Source organism: Trichoplusia ni, chromosome 10 (genome assembly GCF_003590095.1).
Source record: "Trichoplusia ni isolate ovarian cell line Hi5 chromosome 10, tn1, whole genome shotgun sequence".
Taxonomy (NCBI): Eukaryota; Metazoa; Arthropoda; class Insecta; order Lepidoptera; family Noctuidae; genus Trichoplusia; species Trichoplusia ni.
The window spans coordinates 1,113,819-1,138,798 of NC_039487.1; the positions used below are offsets into that span (position 1 = coordinate 1,113,819).

The following is a 24,980-nucleotide window of genomic DNA, read 5'->3' on the forward strand; positions in this document are numbered from 1 at the left end:
CAGTATCTAGTAAAAAATAATGTTATGTCTCAATTAGCCTCACAGGTATATCCAGACCAGACTGGAAAACAAAACCCAGTTCTCATAAAAATAAAAGTTGAAAATTTCAAAACGTTACCTTTATAAAAGTGGGAGGTAATCAACGGCCCGATGTTTCACAATTCAACCCTCGAAGGGGTAGTTGCACTAAATTTGTCCTTCATTAAACCGAATCGTTTTATTCCCTTCAGTGAACTAAGTAATGCCCTCAGTTTTTAGGGTTCCCTATACGAAGGGTCAAACGGAATCCTATTACCTACTAAGACTCTAACAGCATTGCCGGTGGTTGAGTACTGGTTTAATAAAATTGTATTTCCATTGATCGACTAAGATTCGTCTGAAAAAAAAGACTAAGATTTGTCTGTCCGTCGGCCATCAGTATATATTTCATGGCGATTAGACAATTCATATTCTAACATACAAGAAATATAAAAAAAATCTTTAGCATCGACACATTACATACATGTTTTTGCTATTTTTATTGGTAGCAGTAGGGTACCCTTCATATGCTTGTTCGAATCGCACTTGACCGGTTTTTGTATAACTGTCAAAGTGACGGCTCGAAGGACGGTTAAAAACTTTATTCACTCCATTGTAGACTTTAAAAAAAGCTCTCTTTAATGTCAAAAAGCTTTTATTTTGAGACGTGGTTCACTGTTTCTATGTCGACTTTTGTTGATAAGTGTACACTTGTTTGGTTACTTACTTCATCGTAATACCAGAATGATAGAAAATCCGAAATATAGATCCACATCTCAATTTTCCTTTTTTATAATAATATTTTTATTATTAATTGTGAGGAGAGCATTGTTTTATTAAAAAAAACCCGTCCCTTTCCTTGACAATATATGAACACTTTACTCAAAGAGGTCTATCAGTTCTAGAGATTGGAGCATTCAAACAGACAAGCTCCAAAGCTGTCCCATATTAGCAAAGGCAATATAACTTGAAAATAGTGTTCACCCGAATATGGTACTATACATTATCCAAGTGCCAAAGGTTTTCCGAATCATAGGACCAATTTATTACTGGCTGTCAAGACTCTACCACTAATACATATACAAAGCCTCGCCTATTTCCCAAAGGTAAAGTCATTGACCAGATTTCTATTTGCTACGACCAGAACCTTTATTTTTATTAAGCTGTTTGTTTCGTTATCAGGTTTACAGAAAATCATATTTTTCAGTGTCCAAAGTATAGTTTTTTTACTAAAACTGCCCTGTCCTAATGTCGATTAAAGGTCTTTTGCCCTATTCAAAAGGTTTGGCTAAGAAAACCTCTCGAAGTATCGCATATTCGATTCTGGCAAAGAGAAGCAAATATGATTCTCAAATATTTGTTCTCAATGTGAATGCCCTGTGCAAAACCCCCGTGACATAAGGATAAAATTCCATAATTAAAAAAGTAATCATCAAACAAATAACTTCTATCCATTTTGTTCCTAGCTATTGTTGATACCGACATATTTTCGCGAAATGAACATTACTAACGCCAGTCCTAGGTTCTAATTAGTACCACAAACACGCGTACCATTAATATCAGTTACGTGGTAATGCTCTGTCACCTAAATAGCCAGCCCTAACATAAATCCCATTCCACCATCCAATCTTATTTGCAACCAATAAGGCCGTAACTACATCGGAATTCCCTTATATTAGCTTCCTAAACTATCGTTTTCCCATCCACATTCATTTGACTTTATTCCTCATACCCTATCCATCAACAATTCATGAGACATCTACAATTCCGTCATCCATTACCTTCCGCGCATTCTCCTATATAAAACAATTCGCTACATACTCTTCGATGTATAACAAACAGTAAGGAGATGTCGTTTGAATAGTTCGGCTTGAAAGGATCACAAGATAGGATTGATTCATGATCACAATTACCTTCGAATGTTGTTGGGAATCTAGTTGGTCCAACCCTATTGATGCCCATTGTAGGTTGACCTCCGCGCTCTTTTCAATTGAAAGTACAAAGGGATCAAGTTGGGTCGGGCGGTGCAACAAGACACGTGAAATGTCCAGTGTTAGATGGACTTGAGTCGGCTGAGAATGAATGGTTTTAGAGACCTTCTTTTGTTGGATGTATAAACTAGACATGCGTCCAAGATTCAGGCTTTGCCGTATCGGGGATTTCTTGGGATCGTTCCTCGTTGGTTCAGTATCAATTGGCCTTTGTTTGCACTATAAATACATCAAGAGTTTACGTTTAAAGGTTGATGTATTGACGTTGTTTTCTGTGCTGTCAGAGCGGGATGGAAACCGGAATTGATGCGGAATACGATTCGCCATTTTTGAGAATAATTTATACCCTTTATTTGTGTTCGTACTTGTAATGTGTTGTTGTATAAGTAGCCTGGCAAAATGGGATGAGCATATATTGTCCATATGAGGCAGATGATTCAAATTATTAGATAGGAAAAGATAAAATGTTCAGTATCCAAAACTTTTAAACAAAGCTTGTTATTTTATTTTTCTTCTTTATAATTTTTAATATACTGAAAGTTCTGCGAATCTCATAATTTTTGCAAGTTACCTAATAGTCAAGCAAAAGGTTTTGCAAGTATTAAGTAAAACTCACAATACGTCTTCATGACACTAAAAAGAACTAAAATCGTAACGATACCTAAGTATTCTAATTTATAGCAGCAATAAATATGGAACAGCACAAAACGACTAAACATTAAACTAGACGAAAAACCGAGAACTTGAGTAGAATCCAAGATACAAATAGACACTAAACCCGTACATACGAATCGCAATACATCTCTACATAAGATTCAATACTGCGACAAACTACAAATAAAATACTAGAAGAACGTAGCTCCGAGAAAATTAAGTCCTATTGACAGTACTGTGCAAATACAATCAACGAAGGAAGGATGCCTCAATACTAAGAACGACAGACCATGGTAACACACGACGAAAGCACAAAACCCAACATACATTGCCGGCTAACAAAGAATGGAATACGTGAGCGTGAAGTGTTGACAGCAATGGTTGGTGAAACGAATAGTATGGGAACATGTGAGCAAGAAGAATGGGTTCAGCAAGTAAAGGTGCGCCAAATGTGTGAGAATTTAAAGTGTCGATGCAGTGTCGTTCGCAGTTTTAAAGCGAACGCCGAAGTGGGGTAACACGATAAATGGAACGTGATTGGCTTTCTTGAATCCTGAACTATCAGAATTTTTATCCGCGACCCCGGGCTAAGCTTGTCCGCGTTTTTGGAACAAATCTAGTTTTCGAGTGGACTTGAAAAGTGCATGTTGGGATCGACAAACAATGGAATTTGAATACGTTTTTCATTGTCGTGTTTGACGGCTGATAGGAAAGTTTCGGCATGTATTCCTATTTCCAAATTGAAAAATTTATTGTAGCAGTTTATTCTGTCTAGGAATTTTGAGTTTAGTCCAACGCCTTACTTTGCGTATCAAAGGACCATCTTGTCTAAAAGCAAGTTAAAGTAAATTACTAGATACAGATGTTGCAAACATTTCCATCAAAACTAAAGCTTAAGGCATTGAAAACATTCCAAACATCGAAATTGAATTGTTGTCAATAGAGAAAAACAATTGAATCTTTGGAACAAAAGTTTCAATAAGCGTCTCCGAAACGAAATATTGTTGAAGTAAAAATAATGGACCGGTATTAAAGGATTTATCAAGTATTGTATTAGTTTTTTTTGCCCAACATTGGAAGCCTCCTCTCTAATATTATATCTTCTTTTTGAAGACCTAATTTCACACCTTTGATACTTTTAAGGAATCTGTAACCAAAGGTCCCTATGGCGGTCTGTCTTAGGCTCTGCTAGACTGTTTGAATTTACACGATGCATTTCTACTGTCGCTATAACAAAAAATAAAAAGACAGGTTAAGCAATGATTGCTACGATTTTAATGTGAGGGATGATTTTTTTTCCCTTTCCCTTCTCTTTGTGTGGAACACCTTAGTGTCGCGTGTTGTGTCCTAATCCACTATTATTTAGAAAGTAGCTTCAAACCGCTTCACTGGACTGTATAATACTATTGCTAATACTGTTGTTTTTTTACCGTTTGTATAAGTGTATATTTTGTGATATTTTTTAACTTTAAAGCAAAAACTTTGAGCCTTTAATATAAAACAGCGGGACTCTGGTAGTCCGATTATAATTTTTGAGAACTTGACTCGAGAAAGTTGTTTAAGGTCACACGGCAGCGAAGGATCAAAACCGGTTCAACCAAGAGTTTAGCTATGCAACCGCCGAGTTCAACGTTTACTGTTATACCTTACAAATACTTACCATATCGTATGTACAATTGTACATACATACTTATCTTAATCTTTTTCGAATTAGATCCTTTTTGCCCTTAACTATTTGATGATGACTTACCTGTAACAAAAAAATTAAATCAGTTACATCGATTTTAATTATTTTTGGAATATGCATAATGGTATTAAAGTCACAGTTTTGAATAAAACTTTTAAATTAATACCACCAACAAGAGCAGACTCTTTGCAAGACAGCAAAATGACAACCGTACACAGGAAGGAGCATTTTTTGAATGCTCAAATTTTTATTTGACCATTATATCGCGGCCTTAAATTCTCATGTTTTGACCCTGCTAACCCAAAAGCAGACTGTAAGCACTCCCATCTGTTTCAGATATTTATATATTTTTATAAGCATGAAAAATATTGTTGTATTCCATTATTCCGAATTCCTAGCAAACTTCCGCGGAATTCCAAAAAAAACACCAAGATTTTATATCTCGCACTTTTCCTTGAAGTTCCGAATAAAACAACTCTTTTATACTTACGAAAATAAAAAAACTTTGCCTTTGATATTCTAACAAAAAAAATACCTAGAGTAGTTATGAATATAAATCTTGAGCTTCATAGGAACTTGCGAAGAAAGATTTCTATAGAATAACATAATCTCAAGTTAGTTGTAAAGGAAAATTTTCGTTATTTCGACGAGCCAATTGGCGTCGAGATCAGGTGTTTCTTTGATGGACCACATTTCATTTTACTTCGAATAGTAAAAGGCTGAACTAAACATCGAATTTAGGAACAGCAAGTAACTTTCGAATGGAATGACATTTTTACTGCTTTGAAAAAATCGGCCTCGATACAAACCGCGGTTGACTCAACTAAATTCTCGTTTCGATACAAACAAAAAGAAAAACAAATGCCTTTTAAAATAACTGGGCTTGCTGTAGTTTTTCCCATTCTATTGTGAGCTCCCGAACAATCCGCTTTCACTATAAATGCTTGACTTTCTAGCTCTCATTCCTACTATACTTATTTTTGGTCCTTAGAAAATAATTTATTTAGAAGATCCTTGTAAATTTTCTTCTTTATGTAAATAGCTACAGCGGTAAGCAAAATATGCTCAGATTGCCTACCGCTTAACTTAGCCGGTCCTTTCTCCTAAATAAGGACCAAAAATGTACAGACATAACAAAAATTACGTCCCTGTCTTCCTCAACTATATTTTTCATAGAATTATCTCGGCCAGTTCAGACGCATTTTACTTGTAAATGTAGAACATGGTTGGCTGACTTTAATGAAACTGTCACCGTTGGGACGGAAAAAATTATGCTTCGCTGGCTCAGCCGAGTACGTGTCTGTGATTGGACCGATAATATGTATAGTATCGGAAACTTTTGGTGTATTTGGAGTGACGGGGAACTGTCAAAGGTAGGAAACACGGTTGTCATTTAAAGGTTCAACGAATCACGATGATTTGAAACCACGAGTTAGCTTGGTAATAAATGTTAGTGACGTATTTGATACAAGGACGGCAAATCTCCTAGATCATTTATTTACGCATCATTCATTCTTATATGCCTTCAAAATGGCTAATGTATCGAATATATATTTTTGTTTGCCAACTGTATTCACTCAATGACATACAACAAAAGGTTGCGTAACAATTCGAATTGTGACGTTAAAGGCTATTTCATAAAAAAAAACAGAATCAAAAGTTCACATGACACAATCCCATAAATCCCAAAGCTCCCCGTCGCGTACCTTACCTTTCAATTACCCAGTACATTTTGAACCCAATAGCTTAGTCCCAAATTTCAGACGAAATATAAATCAAAACTGAACACCCCAGTTCGACGGTAGCGTGAACAAGAGATCTATCAACACCCAAACGCGAGGCATCGCGTGCCTTATACAGGGTGATTCATTGCTCGTCCCTGGACGAAGTGCCGACAATAAATACTGCCCACACGCACTGCCATGTTATTTATTTTGTGGATCAGCCTGTATCTTAAAATAGAATTATATCTTATGTTCGTGGTAATAATGTTGTATTGTTGCTGGAAATTAATGTTAACATCTTGTTGCTTAGAAATGAACGCGGTAATAAAAAATATTAAGATATTAAAATGGACATGAAAGTGTCGTTTTAGATCATGCTGTAGATAAACTTGTTGTAAATTTAGTTTACATGTAATTTCTCAGGCGATCAAATACTCAAAAACGAAAAAGACCATGAAAGGAAAAAATATACATTGCAAAAGTGCATTAGCAAAACTAAGAACTTGCAAAAGTAATCTAGGACAAAGACTTCAAATCTTTGGGAAGTGTTAACAGTTGGAGGCCACCACTACTATTTTCTTCCATTATGTCTTAAAAAAAAACTAGTTTACAAGTTTTTCTTTAGAAGAAAAACATTATGGCAAACAGCGGAAAATCTGAAAAACATTAAGGTCTGTCAGAGGGCAACGGGCGGTTTTAACTCCAACATCATGCTTTCCACCAACCGTACCATAAGACTATAAACTACATGTCAATATTTACCTATTAACCTATAATTTAAACAAACCTATCTTTTGATACGCTTTACACAATATCACTACTAAACACCCCATTGCCTTAATACCTCAATTCCACCAAGAAGGAAAAACAATCAAAAATGTTACAAAATAATACTTTAAAATCGCAAAACGTAGCCAACCTCCATGGATTGTTTACGGGCGGGGCAGGGTGCATAAATAAGTCGTTTTGTCGACGCGATCAATTGCGCGTCGTGTTATGTAGCAGACTTGTGAAATATTTTGGAGTTTGTCACTTGTGTTAAGGGTTTGTTCATAGGCATCATTTTGGGAAATTCCAGTTTTATTATCAGTGGGAGAAATAAAAAGTGAGAAAAATGCTGACTTATTTTCAGATTACTATTATCGCTACGTCTTTCTGGCTTTGCTTGTAACTTTACTTTCTAATGCAAGGTGCGTTGGCGTCTACTTAATTAAACATTAATCATAATTTCCGTTTGCATGTAATCTAGTAGATATATTAGTATACATTTCCATTGCCATTGATCTCCAATTGCCATCAAGTCACAAATCACATATCCAGACATAAGTAACACTAAACATTATTCAACAGTTCACTTAATAACCGAAGATAGTCCAGTAAGAGTGAAAAGCTGCAACATCGCAAAATTCAATTTAAAGACTCTCCTCTCACTTCAAAAACATCAAATTCCATAAAACAACAACATGACACCTTCGCATAGCAGACAACGTTATCCGACGAACAAGCATCAAAGTAACAACACACAAACTCTGGAAACATGGAAACAACGGCATCACGAAGTCCACAGGCCACATTGTCAATAGGCGACGCGTTTGCGAGTGCGTCACCATTAAAATGACAATTTTGGTCCTTTTGAGCGGAGTTTAGAGAGAGCGGAGAAACAAAAAGATTGCGTTGGTTTTTTTTATTGATTGCCTTTTAAAATTTTAGCTAGCAGTAGCTAGTAGCTAAGTAAACTAAGAAGCAACTTGAAAGGAATAAATAGAAGAATAGTTAGAAGGTGTCCAAGAGAACATCAATTTCGACAAGATTTTTGCATAAATTTATCAGAAAATACATTTTCCAGTAAACCGAAACTCCACTTTTTAAATAAGAGTAAAAATACATATAAAAGACCACCTACAAAACCTATGAATAAATGAACAGAAACAGTACAAAAATAAACTTCATAGAAAAAGTAAAAAACACGAAATGAAAATACAAAGTCGTCAGTGTGAACGACACTTGCCCGTGTCAATATACGCTTAATATTTCGGAATGGTCGAACGCAGTATTCGGCCATTCTAGAACCAGTATTTGCATAGTATTGTCTTGCGGTTTTATTTATGTATTTCTTTCCCTTTTTACGCCCTTCTCAGCTTACGTTTCTCAAGTTAATCCTTTTTTATTATTTTTCGGTCTAGCTAGGGTTTTAGGACGATTTACGGTGAAGGTTAAGAATTTTGCGTGGTTTGGAGGAAGTGGTAAGTTTTGGTATTTCGATTACGTGATTTGTATGTCCAAAGCTACAAATACGTTCAATAAATATACAAATTGAATAAAAAAGCACAGAAGGGCGAATGCCTGATTAGGAATTTTCTACAATCGTCACATAATTTGGTGACGATAATTTAATATATCCACCTCAATCTAAATTAAAACATGAGAATAGCAAACAATAACACCACCAACAAAAAATACAAGAAGCCAAACGGAAACTCCAACAAACCAATAACCAAACCGAATCCAACCGTCATGCAACACAACAGTTTCCGAAACCATCCAACATTTGATAACCACACACTCACCCATAAATAATCCAATAGGGATGATAAATTCCACGGGAAAATTTCAAGTAAAAGGGCTCTTCACCGTGATGACCAAAAGGACCCTATCACGATATCTTTCTGGCTATTTGAAAATGGACACCATTTAATTTTCCACGGCATTGGTCAATCTCTTTATATAATATTTGTGTTATCGTCGGGAGGAAAATGTTGGAAAAAATATCAAATACCTATAAAGATGTTTCTCCGACCCACTTCAATATGAATGATTTTGAGCTCAAGTTTTTTATTCTTATTGATATATACGTAAATATACATACATAAGTTGGAATATATGTTGAATTCAGACTAAAGGTCGGTTTCGTGGAATTGTATTAGCTATTCTCTATATTCGAGTTATTGAATGAATATTAACAGGAATTTGTAACAAATTTCTCTGAATTCTCTTGAAGACCATGTTCAAATGTAATTAAAACCTAAAAATATGTTCACAGTATTAGTTGCAAAACCCACTGCCACTCATGATTAAGAACTTTGTTTGGGTCCGAATTTAGACAGGTGATTCTGATAAATATTTGTAAGCAAACGTGAGGTAAATAAAAAATTTGGTGCGGAATTATACTCATAGGACAAGATGTGACTTTTGCCAAATTGTCTTTTGAAAAAAATGTATTACTTCTTGTCATGCCATCTTCACCAAAATTTGCTGCTAATTTATAGCAGCAAATTTTGTCTTTAGACACTCCAACGATTCTTCAAACTACCACCCTGTCCATCACTGTAAGACCTAACGGCATAAAACTCTTACCATATAACTTCGTGGATTCCAGGCGATAACCTCAGCGATAAGTCTCGAACCTTCATTATCATTATTGTAAATCTTTGCAGTATCATTAACGTGACACAACCTATCCGCGCTAAGCCTCGTATAGCTGCTGAACAAAGTTATATTTACAGCGATATAAAGTCTGTCGCTTTAGACTGAAACTTCGACAAAGATAACAATTTCAACAGCGTTTATTCAAGCAAAGTTGCCAAGCTAAAACCTCCAAAATTTGAGAACTTACCACTAGCTAATTAAAAACTTCACGACCAAACTGCGCGGTGTAAATTTTTAACTGCATTCCTTACACAAGGTTTTTAACTAAGAAACTTGTGTTTACAAGCCAATGTAACTTGATGAAAACTTGCATTCAATTTCAGAGTTTGATTATATAGTATTTATTTATTAGATGAAGTTTTCTAATCTTGGTTTTTGTTTATGGAAATATCGCTGTTTGATAGTGTATTATTAAAAAAAACCGGTAAAGTGTAAGTTGGGTAGCGACAAGCACAAATTTGCAACAAGTATTGGCCACCCATTAAATTTATAACTAAATGGTTGTTGCTCAACATTATTTTTTAATTTTTATAGCGGATACAGAAATTGATTGTGATACAGCCGGATACGTTTTATCTTTTGTGTACGGAAACCTTTAAGCGAATTGGTGATGAGTATTTACAACAGCGTTGTTTGAAACTATTTGTCAAACAGAAAAATAAAATATATCTAGTTAACATAAGAGAAAATTCTAAAATTGAAAATAACGTAAAACCTTCGTTCCAAAACAAGCTCAGAGAACTTTAACAAAATACTAATCCGAAACATTACCAACCATGCATCAGAGGAAGAAATTCCGTCATAAATTGATAAGTAACATTTGAATCCAAAAATTGGTGCTTCGGGGAAATCTGTTGGGCATTAAAATTAGAGAAACGACTGCCCAAGTTCGTTCAGTGCCATCCAACAAAATTTATGCTGAAACTCTTGCATAAATTGCAAGTTCCTGTTAAATGTATCCATTACACGTTGACACTGTTTAAGGTACGGTCTTATTGATGCGTTTATGCTAATAAACGCGGTAATAAAACTCAGATTTACGTGGAATGGATAACGGTTTTTGTTTTTGTAAAAGGATTGCTCGAAAGTATTGAGTTTCGGGTTGAATCACTTTGTTGACAGGTTTATTGTTCAAAAAAGCAGACAAAAGGGCGTTTTTAAGCACATAGTCTGTAATGTGATGCTGGGCTTTGTGATACATTGATGCATTGAAAGTTGCAGAATGATTTCGTACATTACGATAAAACATCAAAACGTTCAGCCGAGGATAAGAAGGGTAGACGATGTTAAAAAGATAGCAGGATTAAGAAAGAAAGACTGGTTGTCAGACTTGTAACGACTACCAAAACACGGGGGAACTCGTTATGACATACATGGTCAGCTATCAACGCACCAACCTTATCAAGTGTAGCTTAACCTTTGATTGACCAACTTGTTCAGCTCCCCACTGTCATTGCTGGCTATTAAACGAACTGACAAATAAAGTCGTTCTCCAACCAGCGACAAAAACGTAGGACCTTCGTAGAAACAAATCGAAAGCATTAGTGGAACTTCAGTTTAAAGTCGGAGCACTTCGTGCCCTGGCTTGGTTCCAAGCCGCGAGTAGCCGCAGATGACGAAGCATCTCCGTCTCGTTATCGCACTCCTGATGGTCAGACCGCAGACTTTTTTGGAGAAACGGCGGCTTGTGAAGACGGAAGATATGAAAGAGGTCCGGAGGAAGTTTTGATTGTGTCGAAAACAAAATGGAGGCAAATGAAAATAGTATTTATGTTTAAGGTGTTTATAGGTGCTTAAGATGGTCAATTTGCTTGTATGGTTCCTTTCATTTAAATTTCCACCTTATCAGAGACTTATAGTGGTTTATACCGATTGTCATTTTAGCTACTTAGTTTAAGGCTTCTACTATCGAATACCAAACTACTTTAAGTGCAAATCCCACCATCCACATTTCCCATATTCTCTTTTCTGCTAGACTCTACAGTAAAGATAGACAGTCGTACTAATAAGAACAGTCTAATTCCAAATCCGCAAGGTATTCCTCACGTAGAAATAGCAAAAGTTAAACTCTGAACGCCGCAGGGCACTGCGAACATCCAATATAACAAAGCTAATTCATTTTCCAGTACATTCAAGAATCCATTTATATTACACAGCTTAATATCCCTATCCTATCTCATTCAAATCTGCATTTTAATCAGATTTTTTTTGATTCTGCAAAAAGCTTCATCCACAAACCTGACCGCGGTCCACTCAATAAAACGCAAAAGCCACTGCGTATATGGAAATCAAAGTCGCAAAAAATACTCGATCCCATACATGCATGCCTCGACACCTCACACATCAAATAATTAAAATTCCGTGTACAGGCCCGCGTCTCTTCGTATTTTTAGAACGCATTGCGATTAATCGCAACATCGCAATAAAGTCGCCAGTTTGTAGCGGGTTAGGTCGGCTGCGACGTATCTAGTCTTAAATTGTATTGATAATTGCCCAGACCGAGACAGTTTCCTGCCACCATGTGACAATTTAAGCAATTTATTATGAAGCTGGCAAAATTTGCATTTGGATTGTTGAACTAAGAACTTTCATTTCAAAACAATAACTTCTGTCATTAATATTTAACTACACATTTTTGTGGACTTTAATAAAGTACGCAGATCCTCGGGGGAGGCTTTTGTCCAACATTGGACCTTGATAGGCTGAATTGATTGAAAGATTATAAAGTTCCCGTTTTGGAATTTAACAGACCTGACATAGAATACTCAAATTCCTTTAATTATACTCCAGAATTAAACGTTTATAAAAAACAACAACCTCCAATGTATATGAAGGATTGTAACGCATTGCTACACACTGAAACAAACTCGGATGACGTAGCACGGCGCTTCAAGTTTAGTCAGTAAGAGTCTGACACTACCCGTTCCCTTCACCGAGGTAGTGGGTGTTCATGTGGATTACCCCGATTTACAAAAAGAAATGCTTCTACCTTCAATATTTCATGTATTGTGGGGTAACTTCTCGATAAAAAACCCATATCATACCTTTTCCTCTTCATCATGTTGGTAATCATGTAAGATAAATCTGTCTTCTGGTCTTGTACCCAGTGGTATACACGGCATATATGGTAGTAGGCTGCAATAGGCAAATCGTATAACTAAGGCTAAAATAAATCAGATATAGTTTAGAAAAAGCTAAGCATAAGAATGTAAATCATAGTTCAATACTTATTATTTCCCATGAGAAACCAAAATCTAGAGAAAATCTGTTCAAGTTTGAGTCGTATTTGCAAATATCGTGGGTTCTGTACGATTAGGTTAAAGCAAATACGCTGTGTTATAACTACAATAGAAATTTATCATCTTTGAAAATTTAAGCTGCCTAGCAAGATTTCATGAGATAAAGCCTTGTGACAGACGGACAGTTTGACGTACAGACATATAGCACTTAGTAACAGTGTCCCGTTTTTACCTCTTGTGTGAGGAACCCTAAAAACTTAGATAGTATCAAAGCTATCATCTTTTTCAATCTAAACATATTGAGCCTTTGTCTACATGACGAATATATTAAATTCACTATCTGTTGATCTGTGAGCAAAAACCAAGGAAAATAGGTAAACGGAAGGAAGTGGCATTGTTAAGAGAGAAGGATCAACTTTAATACATTAAGACAGATTTGATTTGACTTCAGAGGGTCTGCGATCATCTTAATAAATAATATTACTGCGGTCGTGGAAACCAGAGGGGGCAGTACACGGTGAAGAGTGGCATATCTTACAAACTTTCTTTAAGACGTAATAGAAGACGTTTCTAATACGTTGCGCAGAACATTTTGTCCCCAAAAAAGTTTTATTAAAAAAAGAGATACTCTCTTTTCTGCACAAAATACCCAGACTCAGGACAAGCATGGAACAAACAAATAATTGTTGAAGCCAGCGACACGTCGCGTCGTCAGCGAGTTTGCCGTGATGACCAACATATTCCACTCGACTGTCAGTGTAGTCATCAACTACAATAGTATTACAGGCAGCAGTATTTTACAGGCATTTCCATCTCCTTCTATATTCTATGGTACCTTACCTTTATAAAAAGATACCCTAACCTTTAATCGTGTTCTCATTCAAGTCACTCGTGCGGTATCAATACGAAAGCTACATCAAAGGCGATATATTTCGTCTTGTATTCCTGAGAGGCTTCGAAACTAGAATAAAACAACTTGGAACTTCAAAACATGCCTATTTTTGTTACTTTTTTCGTTCACCTGAATAAGAATTTCTAGGCCGTTGATGTCTTTGTTTTTTTGTAATGAATTAGAAAAGGATAGATGTAAGATGTTACTGGCGAAGAACAAATTATGGAGGTAGACAATATAATTAAGGTAGAATTTTATTGTATGTGTGTATGTCACCAAAATTCTCCGAACCGGCTACACCAATATGAATGATGTTTTAGATTCGCATAGCAGCCCGAAAGGAAGAACTAAAAATCAAATGAAACACGTTTTTCATTCCATTTTATTCAGATACTTAACTTTTATTCGGATTGTGCAACGTGAGTCTAGTTTCATCAAAATCGCTTAATCCAAGTTTATGTATTGCAATCGTTTTCTGTCGACGTAATCTGTCAGAAAATGATAACTACTTTTTATATTACTTTCAATTCGCAACATTTCATAATCTTTACCATTTTGTTATAGAGCAATAATAACATTTTAATCTTCTTCGCAATTTATTCATAGCCCATAGCGTACAGCGTAGATACGTTTCCCGTTGTAAATAATTAGGTCTTAGTTTACCTTTCAATGTTTTACAGCCTGAATTATTCGCAATGTAATTCCAAGTAATACTTAATAAACTTTGAAATGCTGTAAATTTATTAATTTCGAAAATCCTTCGTAAGTATTCCGTCAAAACCCTTTCCTGTTTCTGACGAAAGGTAAACTTAGGATCGACTTCGCGACATTTCATCAATTAGGACCTCAATTTCTAAGTTATCGATGTTTAACGAAAACCTGTCAATGGCAGACTTTAAAAAGTTGATTTCGATATTCAATTCCTAAATGTCAATAAGTTTTACGATAAACAAACGAAGGTTGTGGCGGGAGGCATCCGATAGGTCTACTAAAATTGGGAATTTGAATGGTGTTGTTTGTGAAACCAGCTTTTCATGAGCTCTTGTAGCAGAACTGTACAGTGCTACAGTAAATAATCCCGCTTACACATTGTCAAAAATCCTACTAGAAGATCATAATACAAATACTATTTTTAACTACAAAATATCTAAATCTATATACTAATGTATAAAGCTGAAGAGTTTGTTTGTTTGTTTGAACGCGCTAATCTCAGGAACTATTGGTCCAAATTGAAAAATTAATTTTGTGTTGAATAGACCATTCACCGAGGAAGGCTTTAGGCTATATACCATCACGCTGCGACTTATAGGAGCGAAGATACAATGGAAAATGTGAAAAAAACAGGGCAGGTATAAATCATAACTTATATCTTCTACCCAATGGGACGAAGTCGCGGGCAACAGCTAGTAATAGATATTTTTAACTACAAAAACGTACGACTTTATATAATAACTACTAGACAAGTTGATGATATTGTTCCAAACACTGTATAAACACTACATGAGACAGCTATTTGTATATAAAAAAAGAAGTTTGATTCAAAAGTATGTAGACAAAAATGCAAATAATTATGAACGCTTTTTGCTTAAAATAGCTTGTTACGAGCAAACACAGTCTCTCTTGACTTCATATTTTATTCAACACCAGCTCCAAAAGGTAGAGTATGCAGTGACGATGGCTATTTTGAGACAATTAGCTAAAGTGCAATAGTATTAAAATATAAGGCAAATAATTATACAGATTTTAGGGATTGTAGAAAATATAGTAAGTTTATATGTAGGTGTGTACAAAAGGGCCTCAAAACCATCACACTTGGCTTGGCACTCATTGGTTGAATAAGCACATAAAACAATCAATGATTTTGAAATCGACAGATAGTAGATACAATGATTCCTGTAGCTTCTACAGCTACACTAAATAATGTAACTTAAATGGCGCCAAAACAAGTCATCTCAATACAAAAAGGCAAGCTTATAAATAAACGCTACAAAGGCTCAGAAGATAATAAACAAAAACCAACGAAACTCCAAAAAAATCCACCTAACAACATCAACAATAAAAGATTTTCATTAACTCCCAAGCGAACATTAATTAAATAAACCATCTAAACGACGGTGTAACTCACACTATAAGAAGAACTCAAGTTGCGAACAAAAGGACCAGCCGTTTATAAATAACGAACGTTCCCGACTTGAGCAAATGGAACCGCAAAGTTAAGATACCATCGCAGGACAATAACATCCTTACATAATTTATTGTGACGCTCGCAAAAACTCCAAGCGGTCACAAGTTCAACTAGCTTTGGGACACACGGATAAGAATAACAGTATACAGTCAGCGGGGAAATAGAACAAAACTCTTTGAGGCTAGAAAAATGGAAAATATCAACCGATAAATCTAGAAGACTGGGTTAAAAGAAAAAGATGCTATTGGACTTAAGGACCATTTTGAACTACGTAAATTGTATGTGGTCTTTACTGGACGTTTAAACCTAGATGTGCGCTTATTGAGAGGTTCTTAATTCTTTGTGGTAAAAAATACATTGTTTGTTTTTTGGTTTGCATGGAATTTGAATAGGTTAGCTGAATATAGGAGCCGTTTAACTGTTTATTAAATAAATCCTCTAAAGGTGTTATTTTGTCTTTTATGTTTTTCTTTCTTTTGCAGTATCCTGAAAACATTGGCTCTTTATCTTCATCATAAATATCATCTCACCGCTGGACATAGGACTTAATAGCCCTTTTGGTCTTATGAATAATAAAAAAAATCAAAACGATTTCTTCAAATTATACTATTTCAGTAGCACTTTTCAGTCAATATTTACTGGACAGCATCCAGATTCTCCCACCTTTACTTCCCCAAATAGTCCAGGAGTCCTATCACAAATTGTTTTAACATAGATGATGTAATGTTGGAAGTAGTATTGCCTGAATTGTAAGTATCTGTGTTTCTTAACTAACGCGAACCCCTCGTCATGTGTCAGGCGAAGACCGCAGGGTAGGATGTACCCAAAAATTGGTTTTCAGCTTGCCTGTGCGTAAGATTAATTTAGTTATATGAGCTCTTGGACTAAGTTAGTTGGAGTGTTATCGCTTTGATTTTATTTATTAACAGGGTTTGAGGAAATTATTTTGGTCTTGGTTTCTGGTGCTTTGTTTCTTTGTTTGTGTTGTCTTATTGTTCTGTTGCTTTTATTAGAATTAATATTAATTGTGGTAAATACACGTCGATACTTATGCTAACTATACAGGGTGTAAGGAACACCGTGACTTTTCCGTGGGACCTGAGTTCTAGACATGATTCCAGACCCCCCTGCGTTGGAATTTTTCATCGGTCTTTTCATGAAAATTGCATTTTTTTTTCGCGTTTTTTTAATTTTATGTGTCATAAAATCATTTTTCCTACGTATTTCAATAATATTTTCATAACGAAAGTAATTATTAAGCCGTTTTCACGAAAAAAGGCAATGTAAATGAAACACTAAAAACTGCTCCCGATCAGCTGATTCGTAAAGGTACTCGTCGGTCATCGCTCTCTCGCAAATCTAACCGAAAGTGACGTCAAAACCGAACCAATACATGAGCGTCAACCGTAAGAGATAGCGCAACTATTGCGCGCGCACTCGCACTCATTATTCGTAATCCTGCCTACTATTCCTTTAAAAAAAGCCGCGCGCTTTGTAGGCACCGCTAGCCGCCTTTGTAGACACCGCCAGCGCGCCGACAAACACCTACAGCGGTATCGGCGAGTGACGTACCTGTGACACTGGATAAAATAGTACATCGATTTTTGTTACACGGGTTCCATGTTATAAAATAAAAAATCACTTTCTCAGCGTTTATCAACTTATCGTACTACGAAATTTATTAAAACCTTTTATTATTAACAGTTTGTTATTGTTTAGAATTCTGTAGTTCTAAAACATGTTGTTATAAACAATAATTTATTTTTTCTAAAATTAAACTCTGTTTTGTTACTAATATCCATCATCTACTAATGAAATTCCTGCCTAAAAATTTTTATCATTTTTTTTCCTACGAACTGCTGAATAATTATTCCAGTCACATAAAACAATTATGTTCTTACACAAAAGTACATTTTGTGATTAATCAATTTTAAAGGTTTAAGTTAAGTACTTTATTGTCAAGAATAATTTTACGATATTCACTTCGACCTCATGTAATTTATCGATAAAGAATCATAGGTACCTAGGTCCAACACTACTCAAAGGTAAAACCGAAAGTTCGGCTTTTTTCAAAATAGTACCTATTTTTACTTAGTTTGTTCCTTACGCTAATCGAATGTGCATGTGCAATCGGGTAATTCGCGGACTAATTATCGTGTAGGCAGACAATTTTATTGTGTTAAGTGATATAAGTGCGTGTGTTGTGTGTGTATTATTTAAATTACGATCCTAGTAGCTCGATAGGTTATTTTACCGCCCGGGAGAATGGCAACATGCTAATGTGTTATGGCGAAGCACGTGGCAATGCAAGTCTCGCGATGAACATTTACTGGACGCGGTACTTTTTGCCCTGGGTTCAGCAGCAGATTTTTCGCCGCGCCAAAATTTGTGTGCACGTAGATGGCGGACATTTCGAACCTTATCTGGTTAGAAGTGAGCGAGATTAAGGTAAGAGTAGGTTTGATTTAATAATACACAAGACACAGATTGAAGTCAGAATAGCGTAAATTGATTGGTATTTTTTTTGTGATTGTTTTTCGTTACATCACAACATTTTTATAAAATGCGCGCGCGTTTCGAATGTTTCGATCGTGTCGCCGAGTGTCGCCCTCCTACCACATTACAGTTCGTGTAAGTACGTACGCTGAGCGTAAGGATCGCGCGGTAACCAATTCATTGCGTGCTCAAAAATGACTAAATCTATAAATATTAATCTCCGACGGTAGCGACTTCTTTAATATTAATTAACACGTTATTTTAAAGTCATTATGCGACTTTGGTGGTACGGTGTTCCTTACACCCTGTATTGTTTTTGGGAACAAGATGTTTGACAATCATGCGATTTTTACCTTTAAAATGTGTTTTTTATCAAGCAAATAATAAAAAGTGTTTTCCAAAATCCCATTGGTTTGGGAAGGTTAAAAAAACATAAACATACACACTCATATATGTTATTTATTCCGCAATTCTAAAAAGACCATTCCGACTCTCACATTATCTAAGTAACTAAAACTGAAATTCATTTATTCATTGCGAAAGATAGTGCAAAAAACGAGGACACCTAAAATCCGAACCCTAAACTTAGTGACGTCATCAACAACAGCCAAAAGGACCACGCCCCTACAAAAACAAGAAACGATTTTACAAAAGTTACAAATTGTTCACATAGCTCTCGTACCAAAAACAGTACAAAAAAACTAGATAAGCCAAATGATAAATGCTTCTAGGCAAAGCATCTTAATTTTCATTGAGAATTTTGCACTCGCGGAAACTGCTCTGGATCGTGTAAAAAGTATATACGGAACCCCAATGCGGATCCGGTAAAAACAACATTGGAGGATGTTGAGAATACTGGAAGAGTCATTTTACTGGAAATTTTCTAGAAATTTGTTTGTTTTGTCGATAAGAATAGGATATATCCCAGGTATTCTAAGCTCCCATAGTAAGGATAATTGTCGTTGTGAAAGCGGGAGAGGGCATTACACAGTGCGTAGCGACCTCTCGCTTCCTCAACAGTTCGCTTAAAAAGCACATTAATAAGTAGTAGCTAATCGAATGATCCTAGTTTCGTATTTTGCCCTCATATCCTTTGGCTTTTTCACTTTTCGGAGCTTTTCCTCTGAACCTATTTACCTGAACACTGTATTTTATATTAAGAGGCATTTATTGAGAAATCCAGCTCATATAGGGCATGCTGGAAAAGTACTCGCGTCCAAAGAATTTCATCCTTGTGTCTTTACACAAACATTTAAGTCACATCTCACAAATGGTTGTCATACGTGGAGTGAAAAACCACAAGTCACGTATAGAAGGTTTGGGGTGGTAATCTATATTATTCAGGTCTTCCTCTCAAGTCACCACTGTTTGACAGAATTCGAATGTATCTAGCAGTTAAAAAGCAATTATCTATTTAAATATTATGTGCTATGGAAATGGAACATAAAACTTAAAGCTATTTGGTACTGTGCCAGTGCGATACACGATAATATTTGGCAAACGTAGTTAAAATAAATGAATATACAACGCTAATCGAAGCAAATATATTGAAATATAAAATTTTTGGAATGAGAAAGCAGAAAATTATGGAAGGAAAATATTTGGACAAACAACTTGAAAATAACGTACACTTTTTTCATGTACTGTTTTGATTTTTCACCATCGATTTATTTAAGCTACATATTTTTTTAATTTTTATGAATTAAATACAAACCCTTTACATCTGTACATACACATCGACCCTGTTTTTTGACGGCATCCTAATGCAAGGCATACGCCAAATTCCATATTTTATATTCGCATGTAAATATTGATGGCTGGCAGGAGCTGGATGCGAGCAGCCGACAATAGATCTCGATGGCGTGCAATTGGGGAGACCTATGTCCAGCAGTGGATACAGGCTGATGATTATGCTGATGCAAGCTTGTTTATCATTTTGTAGGATCAGTGTTTATTTTAAGTGGTGTCTTTTTACTGGTACTATTGAATTCAAAAAGCTCTTGTTTGCAACGAACTACCTGGATTCCTATTCCCAATCCACTATTTTCCAACTTTTCATCATCATCACTAATTTTAACTTCCTCAAATTATCCCTTCCAATCTCTTAATCCTGCCATTCAAGCTTCCAAAATCGATCAACACAATAACATTGATCAGATTTCGCTAAATTTACTTCAGAAATCTTTTAAGAATGATTCGTTCCATTATAGATTACTTAACGCGAACTTAATACGGAGATTCGGATTTCGTTTTTTCCACAAGACACTGAAATTGGCTATTACAGTTTCACAATGGCTACTTGCCTCAAATTAAAGGGAACAACAGTCGTCGTCAAAATACTATTGAAATATATAAAAGATGAAGGAATGAACTATAGATATCAAAGTAATGTGAATGGCGTGAGCTTAGGAATTATTGGTTTATAATTTTTGCCATATTACCAAATACTGTAGTATTAAATTGCAAAGAATAATATTTTTGAGGACCCCAATATAAGAAAAATATATATCATCTTACTATTCTTTAACTATCTGATATTTTATAAATCCCTCACATCCAATTCAAAACCATACACGTTAAGAGCTTTTGAGCAATTTTCCAAAACTGAAACATGACAAAATCTTTGAAGTAATTCTTTCGAATAATTGTGAAGATTCCAGTATTTCTATATCCGTGTATTGAGCATTATTATCCTGCAGTTTGAGTGCAACAAATGATATTGTAAAAGTACAATACCGTTATAAAACTATAAAGCCAGTTGCAAGCTTGCTCCTATTGGTTTTTAGGACGAAGAAAGGCGAGGAAACGTAGAAAATGCACTTATCGTGTGTATACCCCTTTACAATGTGGCTTTATTTGAAACTAGCTGTTGCCCGCGACTTCGTCCGCGTGGTTAGAAGATATAAGTTAGGAATTTTTGGACAGAAGCCTTCGAAGATGAATATTTTTCCCCTTTTTGCCACCTTTTCCAATGTATCTTCGCTCCTATTAGTTGCAGCGTGATGTTATATCTAGCCTATTATAAAACCTTCCCCGATGAATGGTTTATTGAACACAGAAAGATTTTTTCAATTTAAACTAGTAGTTCCTGTGATTAACGCGTTTAAACAAACAAACATACAAACTTTTCAGTTTTCTATATTAGTATAGAGGTATAGATAATACACGGATGGATAGTAAATTTAATTTCTTTGTGTTGGTATCATAAAGTTTAAATTACAATCTCTGATGCTGAAGGAAGATAATATGTGGGGTAGGATGATATTAAATATTTGTTTACAATATTGCAGGTGTAGTTCGTATACTATACATAGCAAGGTTTTACGTGATGAAGTTCTGTATAGCATCAGTTGGTGACAAGTAAGAGAGGTGTTACCACTTTTTTATTTCCATTCATAAAAGTTACATAGGCAATCACAGAGATTTATTCGCTAGTTTTGGCATTGGCCTATTTTTCTCTAGGAAAAAAGTAGATTAATTGTTTCTTGAATTCCAGCTATCGTTAAATCAAATTTAATCAATTTTGGTTAGGTGGTTTAGTCATAATTGTGTAACAGGCGGACAAAGTAACCAGAACGGTTATATCTAGAGTATTGGCTTATCATAACATACTTTTTCAAAATCTCAGCAATATTTTTCAGTGCTAACAAAATCTAGACTGAACTATTTTTCATTTGAGTCTAGATCGTGATTTATGACTGGTACTACCCCGGTAAATGTTTAACACGTCAAAACCTAACCACTATCATCAATCAGTCAAAAATAGGCTGAAATAGGTTCAATGAGTCTGAGTTAGTGAAAACCGGTAATATTTCATTTTCGTTTACCTTACAGTAAAATATTTGAATGTTTGAGCTATTTTTGTGCTAGCTTTAAGGATTTTTTTGTATGCAATATACTAAGGTTAGGTTAAGCATACCAAGCAGAGGTTCGGAATATGAAGGGTAACCTGAGCTACCGCCTATAAAATGATTCTAAAGTATAATAATCGTTCCCACAAGATATTATCTAATAAAAAGATTCTAATGATAGAAAATTTCAATAATACTTTTCACTACTTGCAATTTATTTTGAAACATAAAACATGCTCTACACTTAAGCCTAAATAGAGTACCTTCTTACATAACAGTCACTATGATTAGTCATACAATAAATTAAGTATACCCTTTGTCGCAAGTGTGCACAACCCCTTAATCCAGCAACTTAGCCTTCGCAACGAGCTCTTAGCATTATTTCGCGTTCCTGCGACAATTTTAATGAGATATTTCTCAATCCCAATTATAAAATGAGTGCTATAAAAAAGTATCGAGTGTTTCAAAAGCAAATCCGGTTAAATCCGTATTGAAAGGAATTATTAACGAATCATCCGTACGAATGTTTATGTTCAAGAATCGGAGCAGGGTGAACGGGTTTAATACGGATCGTTCGTTGTTTGTTTTCTGAGATAATTATTATTGATGCGCATCCAATTATTTACAATTATGAGAGTTCATTTAATTTCCTCTTTTACGTTTACATTATTTTCTCCAAAAGATTGTGAGACTCGAATATCGAAATTGTACGTAAGAATGTGTTAATTTAATTGATTCTAAAAATTAACATATTTACATTCACAATCGTGTACCCGTGATAATGATTAATTTTGAAATGGGTACATCGCTAGCCTACGAGCTATTTAATAGGGCCGAATAAAACACTAGGTATCTAGGTAGGTAGGAATGTATGTTTTACATTTAAAAAAATGTAATATATGTTTAGTAGGCAGATAAAATATTGATTACAATCAATAGAGTACAAAATAAAATAGAGTCCAGTAAAAGTTACTTCTGCCATCGATATTAGGTAGTAAATTATCTTATTAAAAAAAAAACGAATATATATTTACGAAATAGTTAAATATGGGAAGAAATAAAACAATAATAAGGCAACAATTTATCATTACTACAGAAAAATATACTTCTTTTACGAAGTATATTTTTTCTATAACAATGTCAACAAAACTAGATAATTGGTTTTACAAATGATTGGATACAATCGATTTAATCCCAATCAATTAGTATTACGCTACGGTGTGACAACGTCCAAACCGAATTTCCATAATGCTTAGTTATAATAACTATCGTGAAACTGATTCATTATTAAAAGATGTAACGGTTTACTCACGCGTATTTATCGGGGTGCCCGACTAGCGATCAGTTCGACTCGCTCACCCGCCGCGGCGCCGCGTCAGCTCATGGTTAAAGACGAATGAGAATACGTGTGAGTAAACCGTTACATCATTTAATAGTGAATCAGTTTCACGATAGTTATTATAACTAAGCATTGTATTTTGTCATATATGATTGTTTCATTTTGAAGAAAATTATGAATCACCTAGCATTTTAATTTGAGGGTATTAATGCTTTCACATTAATATATGTCTATATAAGCGATATATGTGATATAAGCGATAGCCAAGTCGAGATGTCCTTTGAACTGCATAGGCAAAAGTCGTAGGTTCAAATACCATGACACGCCAATATCCTATCGAATTGCTGTGCATATTACAAATAAATTATCACTTTTTCAAACCGATGAAGGAAAACGTCGAGAAAATGTGCAAAAGAAGTGTTTCTTCTGCATTGTTATCGTTAACTGTTGGATGAAACGTAGTTCGCCGGGACAGCTAGTTAATATCATTATTCTTGACCTTAAACCACATTCACTCAACCTTCTCCAACTATATCACGATCTTCCAGACTGAAAACTGACACAAATGATCCCATTTCCAGGGTACACCGTACAAATCGTGTATGGAAATACCTTAAAGCAATTTGGCCGAATCTCCTCAAAATTACGACAACCGGAGGTGACAATTTGTAACCTTGTCGCAAAGTCCTTAATTCAGTTTATGTGCTGTAATAAAATCACCTCGTGACTAGGCTTGAAGTAGTGTTAGTACTCCAGGATAGGCTATTACAAAATTACCATGGATTGCTAGTGTGTAAGCGGGTAATAAAGGTGTTTCTAAAAGGCTTGAGTTTAAACTGTATCCAGATTTTGGAAAGGGAGTGCTGTTTAAAAAAAATATGATTCTAGAACATTCATCGTTCTTTAATAAAATATTTAAAAGCAACTCTGATATCAACTGACACAGTTAGGGGGTGTAACTTTTTTTGTAATACGTGTTGAAACCAATAAATGATTTAATTACTCATTAATTATTAAACTTTGCCAATAATTATAGTAGAAACAACTATTTTAGTAGGAAAATATCCTGCTGTAGAATTTATGATTTAATCAGCTGATTATCTCAAATTGTTCCTTACAACAGCACCAATATTTAAATATGCCCGAAATGTATATAACCCATTGTTCAAGAGTTTCCCCGCAATGCAGTTACAAAGCAATCAAACATCTAACGCAGGCAAACGTCATATCTTAAGCATAAGCGCAATCCCATACAATATACGTCGAGTATTACAAATTCAGTAATTTACTTCCCGATGCCTTTGTGGGGTAGGCAGAAATGTTGCGACATCAACATGGGATTATGGAGGTCGATTCCTACCTAGGTAAGGAGAAGGTAATTAATTGGTTCCTCATTTAAATATTGAAGTCAGCAAAAATTTAATTCGTTTCAGCAGAATTTTCTTGCTTTTGTCATCATCAATAACCAGTAAAAAGAT

At 35.2% G+C, this 24,980-nt stretch overlaps 1 protein-coding gene across 1 annotated transcript in view; it reads right to left on the reverse strand.

The window, feature by feature from the left end:
• Positions 1-24,980, reverse strand: part of LOC113498364 — a 584,256-nt gene that overhangs the window by 162,286 nt on the left and 396,990 nt on the right. The window lies entirely within an intron of this gene.